The following is a 13197-nucleotide window of genomic DNA, read 5'->3' on the forward strand; positions in this document are numbered from 1 at the left end:
AGGGAAGGCAGCAGTGCACAACAAGGGGCAATGGGCTAGTTAAGAGGAGAGGTCAAGAAAAGGGTGAGGTGGAAAAAATAGTGGGGGGCCTGCAACCTGCAGAGTCCTGCAGTTGATCTGCAAAGTGAAAGAAGCAGGAGCTGACTCCCCTCTTCTGCCCGCCTCCTCCTGTCTGCTCACTCCCAAGGCTCACCTGCCCTTTCTTCCTCAGCTGGTAAAAAATGGGACCCTGATTTGTACTCTCTGCTTACTTTACCCTGATTTATTTCCCTTTCAAGAGTATAAGCTGAGGGCATAGACTTGACTTTACTCAAGTTTATGTCTTGCACCACACTTATCACAGTGCTTTGCACATAATAGGCAATCCACACTATTTGGTGAATTTAATAATGAAGATCTGGGGTGCCCTGTGAATTTAAGATTGTAAAGGGGTTAAGAGTAAAAAGACACAGAGAATATTGAGACATTCGTTTGCATTTGAGAGAGAGGAGTGGGAAGAGGATACAGAGAGGGACCAAATTGGGACAAGAGGTACAAGTGGGGTGCAGTCTGCAGACCCTTGAAAAGCCCCGGAGAAATCGCATTAAAGAGCTCGAGCCTGAATGACTGCTTTTTATTGACAGATACCTGTTTGATCTTACAAAAGAACATGGGGAGAGAAGTTTCCTCTGTCTTCCTGTGTAATTGCTCTGCATTTCAGAAAGAAAGCTCTCTAAATTACAAGAAAAGAAATGAATGTGTAGTAATTAATTGCCCCAGATTCTCCAAAAAAAAAAGAAAAAGGCGACATAGCTTAAGTAACCATTTCACCATTGGAAACATCCAAAGGCAGTTACCATCATCAAGGGAAATAATAAAAGGCCCAAGCTGGTTTTCTGTGGGGTACACAGAATGTGGTAGAAAGAGCATGGGTTTAGGGATCGGAAGACCTGGGTTGATATTTTTTGCGGCACCACCGAGTAGCTTATGTGCTCTCAGTCTTAGGCAAGTCACCTAAACTCCCAAACTATGTTTGTTCCTCTGCAAAATGGGGATAATAATTCCCACCATTTTAACTATTAAGAAACAGAAAGTGTGTAAAGAACTCAGTATAATGCCTGGATTATTGAAGGTGCCCTTACTGTGAAATCCCTTTATTCTATATGTGTCCAAAATGGTGGCAGTACCTGGTGGGCCAGCTGCTTATTAATTTGCTAGCGGGTTGACATCCTAGATTTGTTTTCAGAGGAAATGCATTAAATAATTTACAGTTCCACAGCATCCACAGAGAAAACTGGTAGGATTGGGTATCTTCGTATAATATTGAGGAAGGGAGGCACCTAGAGCCAGTCAAGCAAATTAGGAGGCTCAAACTGAAAAGGAAAACATTGGCATGCTTTCTCTCTTCACTAGGACTTGGTACTCCATTTGTTCTCTAGTCTATGATAGTGAGAACTGTTGGGTACAAAAAGAGCTCCACTGGCCCCCATTTCTGCTGCTTTCTGTTAGCCCCTGGTCCATAGCTCCATTAGTACATAATCGCATTGTATTACAACACCCATCCATCTTTATGAGTCATCTGGACTTAGTTCACTTTCTCCTGCTAGACCACGGGTTAGCCTAGGTACCTTTTTAAAAACTTTTCTTGTCTTCCTAAGGGAAATTCCAGGAATCTAGAAGCTTCTGTGTAGTATGTAAATTACAGAGAAAGACTGCCGTTTTCCAACTGAAATATGACCCCTTTCAGTGCTGAGATGAGGTCACGGGATGTTCATTTCCTCGTATCTTTAAGGGATAGCTGCAAAGTTAACAGAGCTACTTTCGGAGGAGCCATTAGGAAGGCAAGGGAGGGCTGAGGCTCTGACCCACATTTCATTTTTGTAAGGGTCTGCCATCTTCCTGCTGAGTTATTCCTTTTTTTTTTTTTTTGAGACACAGTCTCGCTCCATTGCCCAGGCTGGAGTGCCGTGGTGCGATCTCAGCTCACTGCAACCTCTGCCTCCCGGGTTCAAGTGATTCTCCTGACTCAGCCTCCTGAGTAGCTGGGATTACAGGCGCCCTCCTCCACTCCCAGCAAATTTTTGTATTTTTAGTAGAGATGGAGTTTCACCATGTTGGCCAGGCTGGTCTCAAACTCCTGACCTCAGGTGATCTGCCTGCCTCAGCCTCCCAAAGTGCTGAAAGTGCTGGGATTACAAGCGTGAGCCACTGCCTGGCCTTATTCCCTTCTTTTTCTTTTTTCTTTTTTTTTTTTTAATCTCAGCCTCTTGTGGCAGCTCTCTAACTGTTGTTCTTTGAGAGGGAATTCTTGTTCCTCTATTCTAGTAGAGCGGCTCCAAGTTTATGGAATCAGCTTTCTTTGATTTGCTGTTGTTCCTCCAGAAGTTGTATGCTTACCAGAGTTGCTTTAAGAAGAATGTTTGATTTTCTAGTAATAGTCTTGAGTTGAGCAGTGGTGGCTTCATCCTTGTTTTGCATTTCTACATATTCCTCATGCAGTGATACTTCTTCACCTTAGACACTTTGGTCTTTTGAGTGGTTGAGCTCAGAATTGTAGCTTTGACAGTCTACAGCCTAAATTCTACAGTTTGTCACATAATTAAAATGCCTGTGCTCTTTTGCCCTCAATTAATACATCAATGGGCCTGCTTAACAATGAAATGTATCTAGTTTCTGTGTTTATTATCTGAAATCATGAACAAGGTAGGTGGGTAGCCCTGGTGATCCTAATGTAGACCAGCATTTGTTTTGGGAAGGGAAGGCAAGCTAGGGTGAGAAGGGATAATCAGGCTGCAAACCCAAGTCCTATGCCCTATAGGAGAGGAAATTGTCTCCTTCTATCCATCTTAGGTGCATCTCAGGGGCCCCAAAAGACAGACAAACTTATTTAATATAAGTTTTATGTGATACAGGAGCCTTCATAAGGAAGACCTGAAGAAGTGGTTAAACCTGAGTATTTTCTATTTTTTTTTTTGGAGACGGAGTCTCGCTCTGTCACCCAGGCTGGAGTGCAGTGGCGCAGCCTCGGCTCACAGCAACCTCCGCCTCCTGGGTTCAAGCAATTCTCCTGCCTCAGCCTCCTGAGTAGCTGGGACTACAGACGCATGCCACCACACCCGATTAATTTTTTTTTTTTTTTTTTTTGGATTTTAGTAGAGACGAGGTTTCACCGTGTTGCCCAGGCTGGTTTCAAACTCCTGAGCTTAGGCAATCCGCCTGCCTTGGCCTCCCAAAGTGTTGGGATTACAGGCGTGAGCCACCACACCCGGCCCTGAGTATTTTTTAATAGTAGGTTTGATGAGCAGAAAATTGTGGAGAAATATGATAGGGCAACAAAGGAATGATCTAATGGTAATAAACGGAGGGAAACTTAGCAAGGCCTGTTCAGATTCTTCTTGCCATCTCTGTGTCTTCAAAGATAAGAATGTTATTTCTTTGCAGGTGGGCACCTCCCACATTAGAGTCTTCTGACCTGATTCAGGGGAAGGTCAGCAAATCCTTTTTAGGTTTTATGACCTGCTACAGGAGGTTGGGGAGGGTGGGTGGCAGTCAGAGTGACCTTTCTACTTCTGTAGTTTTCTCAAATTCTTTCAGTGTAAAATATTCAGTACACCAAGGTGATATTTTTGGGGTAGCATTTCTCACACCCCATCATCCCCAGGTAAGTTCTGGGCACCAACTAATATCTCAACGATGGAAGTTTGCTAAAGGCTTAAAGCCAATAGCCACACTGTTACTTGAAGGTAAGTGGACTTGTCTTTCATCCTGAATGACATGACCTTCCCTGTTAAAGCACCTGATCCTTTTCTGGACAATGTCTGGCCCATGCCCACGGTGGTGTCCAGCGCTCTCTTCCCCTGGGTTGAGGTGCTTGCCTCTGCTCTTTCTTCTTGCCCTCCCTCATTTGTTTCCTTACCCCTAGAAACAGTATTGCTGCTTCCCAACTGAGTTTGCTTATGCAATCAAGACTCGGCATAGACCATGGTGTATTCTTTTCTCTCCCTATCTTTCCCCTCTGTTCATCTATTTCTTTCTAAGCAATTCAAATGACAACCTCTTCCTACAATGGCAGCCTCTCTGGTAGATACTGTTGTAAAACAATACAGATCTTTTTCTTCTTTACTCAGAAAAACTAATGTCTTTTGTGGTCAAAAGAAAATTAGTAACAGCTAAAAGTGGAATTTTAATGACAAAACAACCTAATTGTTATTCAGCTTTAACTTTCAATCCTACCTCCTCTTCCACAAATTCATATTAATTCATCAGCTAAATAATGTGCCTTCTACTAAAGATTCTGACATCTAATTTTCTGCCTGTACAGGTTTATTGCCAGGGTGAAAAATACTTTGTCTTTATATTTTCATTTTTAAAAACAAGCATAATGAAAATATAAAATATCATTTAGGATTTATCTAAGAAGATTTGGCAGCTTCTTTGAGAAATGATTAGATAAAGAAATATGGATCAAATTTAGAAGTCGTCTCTCCTAGCCTTAAGTCATTATTTCAATACGTATGAACTGATTAGATGGGGAGAAGATCTCTCTATCTATAGTTTTAACTATGATCCATGTCCACTTATTTATTTTAAAAAGTTTAACATAAAGAGTAATTTTTGAGACAACAAAGGATTAGGAAGTAGCCATGTTAACTGTGTAAATTGTGATGGTTATTATCCTTGAAATAGGTTGGGTTTACAACGCTCATGCCTGGCTGTCTACCTATTGTAACAAGAGGATACAATCCCTTTGAAAGAGGACTAAAAGAGCAAGAGCAAGAGAAATAGAACACTTGGGTAGTCCCAGATTGGTGTCATAGCTCTCATTCACTTCTGATATGATAAATTTTGCTTAATGTAATCCAATCCTGCGTTCACTTGTTATATCCAAATTATAAATGTATTTCTGTGGCTGAGTGATACATAAACAATGCTTAACATCTTGTCTGGGTTTAGGGAGACTGGAGAAACCCTCCTGGATCCTTTAAGCTGCTGGTAGTGTAAAATCCTATTACTTGTCTGCATATAATAACTATATTAATCACTACTCAGTAAGAGATGTTGGTCTTTTACATCAAGTTTTCCCTTTGGAATCTTAGCCTTTAAAACACACACACACACACACACACACACACCTCAGAATTTCCCTTCCCTTTCTTTCCCCCACAGTTCCCCTCCCCATACCAAAAAAAAAAAAGAAAAAAGAAAAAGAAAAAGAAAGAAAGAAAAGAAAAAAGAAAAAAAAGCACAGGAGACATGACTCCTGGGTCTCTCTCACTTAACTGTCAACTTCCAAACAGGATGTAAGTACCGTGGTGAATATCTCTCTAGACTAATTAGTTTTGTTGGCTCCTTTCAAATGGTTGTCTTTATATTCACGTACCATTCTTATTGGGCAGGAGCCCAGCAGGAAATATTTGGCCCACTCAAAATTCTAAAGAGAATTTAATAAAGGGTCTATTTACAGAGGTATGGTCAAGGTTAAGGAAACCAACAAAGGATGCTGAGGTCCCTGGGGCCTAGCCACAGCAGGAAGCTGAAGGATCAAGAGAAGCAAACAATACTTTTTTAAAAAGCAGTAGGGTCTTTTCAACAAATGATGTTGGGACCACTGGATATCCACATGCGGAAGAATGAAATTGCACCCTTATCTCACACCATGTATAAAAAATCAACCCAAAATGGATTAAAACTTGGCCAGGCATGGTGGCTCATGCCTGTAATCCCAGCACTTTGCGCGGCCAGGGCGGGTGGATCACCTGAGGTCAGGAGTTCGGGCCCAGCCTGGCCAACATGGTGAAACCCCATCTCTACTAAAAATACAAAAATTATCTGGGTGCAATGGCACATGCCCATAGTCCCAGCTACTCAGGAGGCTGAGGCAGGAGAATCGCTTGAACCTGAGATGTGGAGGTTGCAGTGAGCCCAGATCACACCACTGCACTCCAGCCTGGGTGACAGAGCAAGACTCCATCTCAAAAAAAAAAAAAAAAAGGGATTAAAAACTTAAACATAAGACTTCAAACTGTAAAACTACTAGAAGAAAGCATAGGAAAAAAATGATTCTTAATGTTGGTCTTGGTATAAGCCAAAAATAAAACTCTAAGCTTTCCCCCTGACCCCCAACTGACTGAATGGACTACTCTCTCAGCCAAGGACATTCCAAAATAAACCTGAAAAACTAGTTCAGGCCATGATGGGAAGAGGGGATCAGACATTATACCCTCCTCCCTTTGGAATACAAACACAACTGACCAGCATTAACATTAAAACAGAGATCTTAAGACTGACAAAACAGACTCTTGTCAGTAGCAATAAGATACTGAATTCCAACCTGACTCTAGTATAGCATCACATGACAGATAGCAGGCCCTGAAATAAATCAAAGTGTTTTACCCCCAAATATATTTCTTTGACATATTTTGAAATGGCCCTGCAAAACTCTTTCTTGCAGGGAAAATTTACATTCTGTAGAGAATCCCCTTCCATTTCCAGGTCATTTCCTGATCCAGGAGAGAACTAACTAAGAGTTTGGCACCATTTTAGGTCTGATAAGAGACATTTACCATCTATTCTCTCTGAAGCCTGCTATCTGGAGGCTTCATCTACATAATAAAAACTATGGTCCCCACAACCCCTTATCTTAACCCAGACACTCCTTTCTATTTATTGATTCTAGGTCTTTAGATAATTACTTAACTCTTTCAACCAATTGCCAATCAGAAAATCTCTGAATCCACTTATGACCTTGAAGCCTGCACTTTTGAGTTGTTCCAACTTTTCAGACTGAAGCAATGCACACCTTACATGTATTGATTGATATCTGATTGAAGCTTCTGTCCCCCTGAAATGTATAAAATCAAGCTGTAACCAACCACCTTGGGTACATGTTCTCAGACCCTCCTGGGGAATGTGTCATGGGCCTTGGTCACTTATATTTGGCTCAGAATAAACCTTTTTAAATATTTTACAGTTTGACTCTGTTGACGTCGGTCTTGGCAACAATTTTTTGGATATGACACAAAAGCATAGGCAACAAAAGCAAGGATAAACAAGTGGCATTGCATCAAAATGAGAAGCTTCTGCACAACAAAGGAAACAATCAACAGAGTGAATGAGAGAAAATGTTTGCAAACCACATATCTAATAAGGTGATAACATCCAAAATATATAAGGAACTCACGTAACTCAACAGCAAAGAACACAGATAACCTAATTAAAAAATGAGCAAAGGACCTGGGTAGATATTTTTTTCAAAGAGGACATACAAATGGCCATAGGTATATGAAAAGATGCTCAACATCACTAATTGTCAAGGGAAACAGGTGTTGGTGAGTGATAAGGTTTGGCTCCGTTTCCCCACCAAAATCTCATGTTGAATTGTGATCCACAGTGTTGAAGGTGGAGCCTAGTGGGAGGTGATTTGATCATGGGTGTGGTTTCTAATGGTTTGGCACCATCTCCCTAGTGCTGCCTCATGATAGAGTTCTTGTGAGATCTGGTTGTTTACAAGTGTGTAGTACCTCCCCCTTTGCTCTCTCTCCTGCCAGCCACATGCTTGCTTCCCCTTCACCCTCCACCATGATTGTAAGTTTCCTGAGGCCTCCCCAGAAGCAGAAGCCTGTACAACCCACAGAACCGGGAGCCAATTAAGCCTCTTTTCTTTATAAGTTACCCAGTCTCAGGTATGTCTTTATAGCATTGTGAGAATGGATTAATACAGTGAGGATGTGGAGAAAATTGAACCCTTGTGTTGGTAGGAATGTAAATTGATACAGCCATTATGAAAAACAGTATAGGATTTTCTTAAATTAAAAATAGAGCTATCCTGTGATCTGGCAACTCCACTTGTGGGCATATAGCCAAAGGAAATGAGATCAGGATTTTGAAGGGATAGCTACATTCCTATGTTCACTGTAACATTATTCACAATAACCAAGATGTGAAAACAACTTAAATGCCCATTGGCAGTTGAATGTTTAAAGAAAATGTCAGATACATATATATATATATACACACACACATATACATATATATATACACACATATATACATATATATATACACACATATACATATATACACACACACACACACACACACACATATATATATGATGGAGTCTTGCTCTGTCACCCAGGCTGGAGTACAGTGACATGATCTCGGCTTACTGCAACCTCCACCTCCTGGGTTCAAGCAATTCTCCTGCCTCAGCCTCCTGAGTAGCTGGAACTACTGGTGTGCACCATCACGCCCAGCTAATTGTTGTATTTTTTTTTTTTTTTTTTTTTTTGAGACGGAGTCTCACTCTGTTGCCCAGGCTAGAGTGCCGTGATGGTATCTTGGCTCACTGCAAGCTGCGCCTCCTGGGTTCATGCCATTCTCCTGCCTCAGCCTCCCAAGTAGCTGGGACTATAGGTGCCTATCACCACACCCAGCTAATTTTTTTGTATTTTTTAGTAGAGACGGGGTTTCACCGTGTTAGCTAGGATGGTCTCGATCTCCTGACCTCATGATCCGCCCACCTCGGCCTCCCAAAGTGCTGGGATTACAGGCGTGATAATTGCGTATTTTATGTACAGATGGGATTATGCCATGTTGCCAGGCTGGCCTCAAACTCCTGACGTCAGGTGATCTGCCCGCCTTGGCCTCCCGAAGTGCTGGGATTACAGGAATGAGTCGCCATGCCTGGCCAGTATAAAACATTGTTGATTGTGATGTTTCATGCATGTAAGTTTTCAATTTTGATGTAATCTTGCTACTTGTCATCTTTGCTTTTGTTTCCTGTACTTTTGTGTCATATCCAATCATATGTATTATATATATATGCACATACACACACATATATATATACAACACAGATATATATAAAATGAAACAGTATTCAGTCTTAAAAGGGAAAGAAATCCTGTTATTTGCAACAACATGGATGAACCTGGAAGACATTATGCTAAGTGAAATAAGCCAAACACTGAAAGGCAAATAGCGCATGATCTCATTTATATGTAGAATCTTAAAAAAGTGAAACTCATAGCAACAGAGAGTAGATTGGTGGTTCCCAGGGGCCCGAGAGAGGAGGAAATAAGGAGATTTTGGTAAAGGGTACAAAGTTTCAGTTATGCAAAATGACTAAGTTCTGGAGATATAGTCAGCATAGTGACTATAATGAACAATACAGTATTGTATACTAAAATTTGCTAATAGAGTAGATCTTAAGTGTTCTCACCACACACACACACACACACACACACGCGAAAGAAAATGATAACTATACGAAGCAATGATATGTTAATCAGCTTGATTGTAGTGATCATTTTACAAAGTGTACTTATATCAAAACATCAGGTTGTATACCTTAAATATATATGATTTTTATTTGTCAATTATACCTCAGTGAAGCTGAAGAAAAAGAGGGGAAAGGCTTAATGATATTGGATTTGGCAATGACTTTTTGGACATGACAGTAAAAGCATAGGTAACAAAAGTAAAAATAGATAAATTGGACTACATCAAAATTAAAAACTTCTTTGCATCAGAAGTCACAATCAACAAAGTGAAAACACAACCCATAGAATGGGAGAAAAAACTACTTGCCAATCATAGATCTGATAAGAGGTTAATATCCAAAATATATAAAGAACTCCTGGCCGGATGCGGTGGCTCATGCCTGTAATCCCAGCACTTTGGGAGGCTGAGGTGGGTAGATCACAAGGTCAGGAGTTCGAGACCAGCCTGACCAACATGGTGAAACCCCCATCTCTACTAAAAATACAAAAATTAGCTGGGCATGGTGGCGCACGCCTGTAATCCCAGCTAGTCAGGAGGCTGAGGCAGGAGAATTGCTTGAACCCAGGAGGCAGAGGTTGCAGTGAGCCAAGATCTTGCCATTGTACTCCAGCCTGGGTGACAGAGCAAGACTCCATCTCAAAAAAAAAAAAAAACAAAAAAAAAACAAAAAAAAAAACAACTCCTACAACTCAATAACAACAAAACAAATAACCCAATTTAAAAATGAGCAAAGGACTTGAGTAGACATTACACCAAAGAAGATATACAAATAAGCACATGAAAGATGAAAAGATGCTCAACATCATCAATAATTAGGGAAATGTAAATGGAAACCACTATGAGAAATAATCTTGCACCCATTAGGATGGCTGCTATAAAAAACAGAAAATAAGTGTTGATGAGAATGTAGCAAAATTGAAACCCTTGTGCAGTGTTGGTAAGAATGTAAAATGGTGCAACCAGTGTGAAAAACTGTATGGCATTTTCTAAAGCTAGTGTATTACCATATGATCTAGCAGCTTGACTTATGGGTATATACCTCAAATAATTGAAAGAAGGATTTTGAAGGGATATTTGGACACCCATGTTTATAGCAATATTATTCATAATAGCCAAAAGGAGGAAGCAACCTAAGTGTCCATTGACAGATGAGTGGACAAGCAAAATGTGGTCTATCCATACAATGAAATATTATTCAGCCTTAAAAAGGAAGGAAATTCAGACAGAGGCTACAACATAGATGAACCTTAATGGCGTTATGCAAAGTGAAATAAGCCATTAACAAAAAGGCACATACCGTGTGATTCCACTTATATGAGATATTTAGACTAATCAAATTCATAGAGGCAGAAAGTAGAATGGTGTTTGCCAGGGAACAGGGGAGAAAGGAATAGGGAGTTATCGTTTAGTAGTAATGGACTTTCAATTTTGGAAGATGAAAAGAGATCTGGAGACAGGTGGATTGCACTGCAATGTGAATGTATTTAATGCCAGTGGACTATATACTTAGACTAGTTAAAAGGTAAATTTTATGTTGTGTGTATTTTACCACAATGTTTTTAAAGGCTATAGTATTAAGAGCAACTCAATACCTAAAGAGTTAAAATCAAATTTCTCTAAAATGGTTTTTCTTCAACAGAATTTTGTAAAAGCCCATAAATCACTTTCTGAATGAGTTTCCAGTCAAGATGGACTCTTGAGTAGCTTGATTTGCTCAGGAATGAAAATCACAACGTGACAAAGTGAGAACTTCTTGAGGATGGCTCAATAATGAATGACTTTGAAAAATGCCCTACGTCTCAATTTATTTATAATGGAAATACCAAGCCTACTCAAAGCTGTTTGTGTCTGCAGGACTGTATATGTACCAGTAAATAATTCAAACACAAAATCCCTCACTTTGATATCTAAAGGCAATGAGGGGCAAAGGTCAGGCTTCTGTCTTATTCTTCACATGGCAATGGATTTTTGTCCTCCAGAAATGTTGCTGATGTCCTATGTCTCACCAGAAGGCCCTGTGTGAAATGACTCAGGGTGTGATTCTTTCTTTATCATACTCCTTCCATTTTAAACATTTAATGTTTGATTTGAAGGGGAAATAATTTCAAAGCCACTCCTTGTCTACTTGTACTTTTTCATGATTATCATATTATTTCTATGTGCATCCTAGACTTTGTAGTATTCTTAATGGTTTGCATCATCACAAACCTTAAGGAAGGCTGGAGCACTTTCCAGACAGTGGTGCGTGAAATGGAGGAGGATGTTGAAGCAGAGCATCCATGAGGCCCACTTGGCTGGATGGGAAGGCTGGTACAGCAACACTCAGAGATGTAAGGTTTGTTCTTTCTCAAGAGATTCCAAAGGACTTTCTGTTTGCTGTGGTTTGAACATCTCCTCCAAAACACATGTTGAAACTCGGTTACCGTTGTGGGGTGTCAAGAGGTGAGGCCTTTGGGAGGTGGTTGGGCCATGAGGACTCTGTCCTCATGAATGGATGATGTTTTTATCATGGGAGTGGGTTAGTTATTTTGGGATTTTGGCCCCCTTTTCATCTCTGCCTTGTGCCCTCTGACCCTCTCTTGCCCTTCTGCCTTCTGCCCTTTTACTGTGAGATGACCCTTGCCAGATGTGGCACCATGCTCTTGAACTTCCCAGCCTCCAGCACGGTAAGAAATAAAATTATTTTCCTTATAAATTACTGTCTTTGGTATTCTGTTATAGCAACAGAAAAAAAGACTAAGACACTGTTCTTTACTTAGAAACTTCCCTAAGTGTTACATGCTGTGATAATTTTGTCAATTTGAGTGGGACATGGGGTGCCTAGATATTTGGTCAAGTTTTATTCTGGGTGTGTCTGTGAGGGTGTGAGATTAACATACAAGTGGGTAGACTGAGGAAAGCAGATTGCCCTTCCTAATGTGGTGTGCTTCATGCAATTAATTAAAGACCTGAATATAACAAAAAAGCTGAGTAAGAGGAAACTTTGTCTGCCTGGCTTCTTGAGCTGAGACTTTGGTCTTCCCCTGCCTTCAGACTGGCACTTACACCATCAGCTCTCCTGGTTCTCAGGCGCTTGGACTTGTACTGGAATTGTACCACCTGCTCTCCTGAGTCTCCAGCTTGCCAACTGAAGATCATGGAATTCTTAATCTTCATAATTGCATGAGCCAATTCCTTTTAATATGTATGTATGTATCTATAGCCTATCGTATTCATTCTGTTTCTCTGAAGAAACATCTTCCATCCTATTAGTTCTGTTTCTCTGGAGAACCCTGACTACAAATACACTTGCATTGTGGGAAAGATTTGCAGCTTCTTTTTTGGCCTTTATAGCAGCAAAGATTTGTTTATTATGGAAGATAGTACTCACATTAGCAAAGACTAATATGAAACTAATCACTTCAGTGAGAGTCAGAAAATAAAGTCTTTTACTAACCATGGTGAGACTATAGGCATCTCACATCCTATAGACATCCAGATACCATATGTATAAGTTAACTTTTACTGCCTTTCAAACTATCCCAAACATTAGTGGCTTAAAATAGCCATTGATTTGGCTTATGATTCTTGGGGTTGCCTGAGCAGTTCTTCTGGCCTGAGTCATCTCAACTGATTTTTACTGTGCTCCCTCATAAATCAGTTGGCAAGGCAGCTGGTACCAAATAATCCAGGCTGGCTTCATTCTCATGTCTGGCAATGGGATATGGTTGGCCAGGCCCACAAGGGAAACTGGTCCCAGCATCTCTTATTATCCCACAGGCTAGCCTAAGCTTCTTCACAGGGTGGCCACAGCGTTCCCAAGAGCGACAAGAATGAGCAGCCAATGGCCAAGCATTTGTACCACATTCGCTACTGTTCTTTTGGCCAAAGCAAGTTTCACGGTCAAGCCCAGATTCAAGGGGTAGAGAAATAGACTCCACCTCTTAACTGGAG

General features: G+C 40.7%; 1 protein-coding gene across 1 annotated transcript in view; it reads left to right on the forward strand.

The window, feature by feature from the left end:
* The first annotated feature begins 9790 nt into the window (after positions 1–9790).
* The window catches only part of LRGUK (leucine rich repeats and guanylate kinase domain containing), a 97387-nt gene continuing 93980 nt past the window's right edge, over positions 9791–13197 (forward strand). The window contains exon 1 of the mRNA XM_054494584.2: positions 9791–11930. The gene's annotated coding sequence lies outside the window, so the exon portion shown is untranslated. The remainder of the gene's footprint in view (positions 11931–13197) is intronic.

This window comes from Pongo pygmaeus, chromosome 6, assembly GCF_028885625.2.
Source record: "Pongo pygmaeus isolate AG05252 chromosome 6, NHGRI_mPonPyg2-v2.0_pri, whole genome shotgun sequence".
Lineage (NCBI taxonomy): Eukaryota > Metazoa > Chordata > Mammalia > Primates > Hominidae > Pongo > Pongo pygmaeus.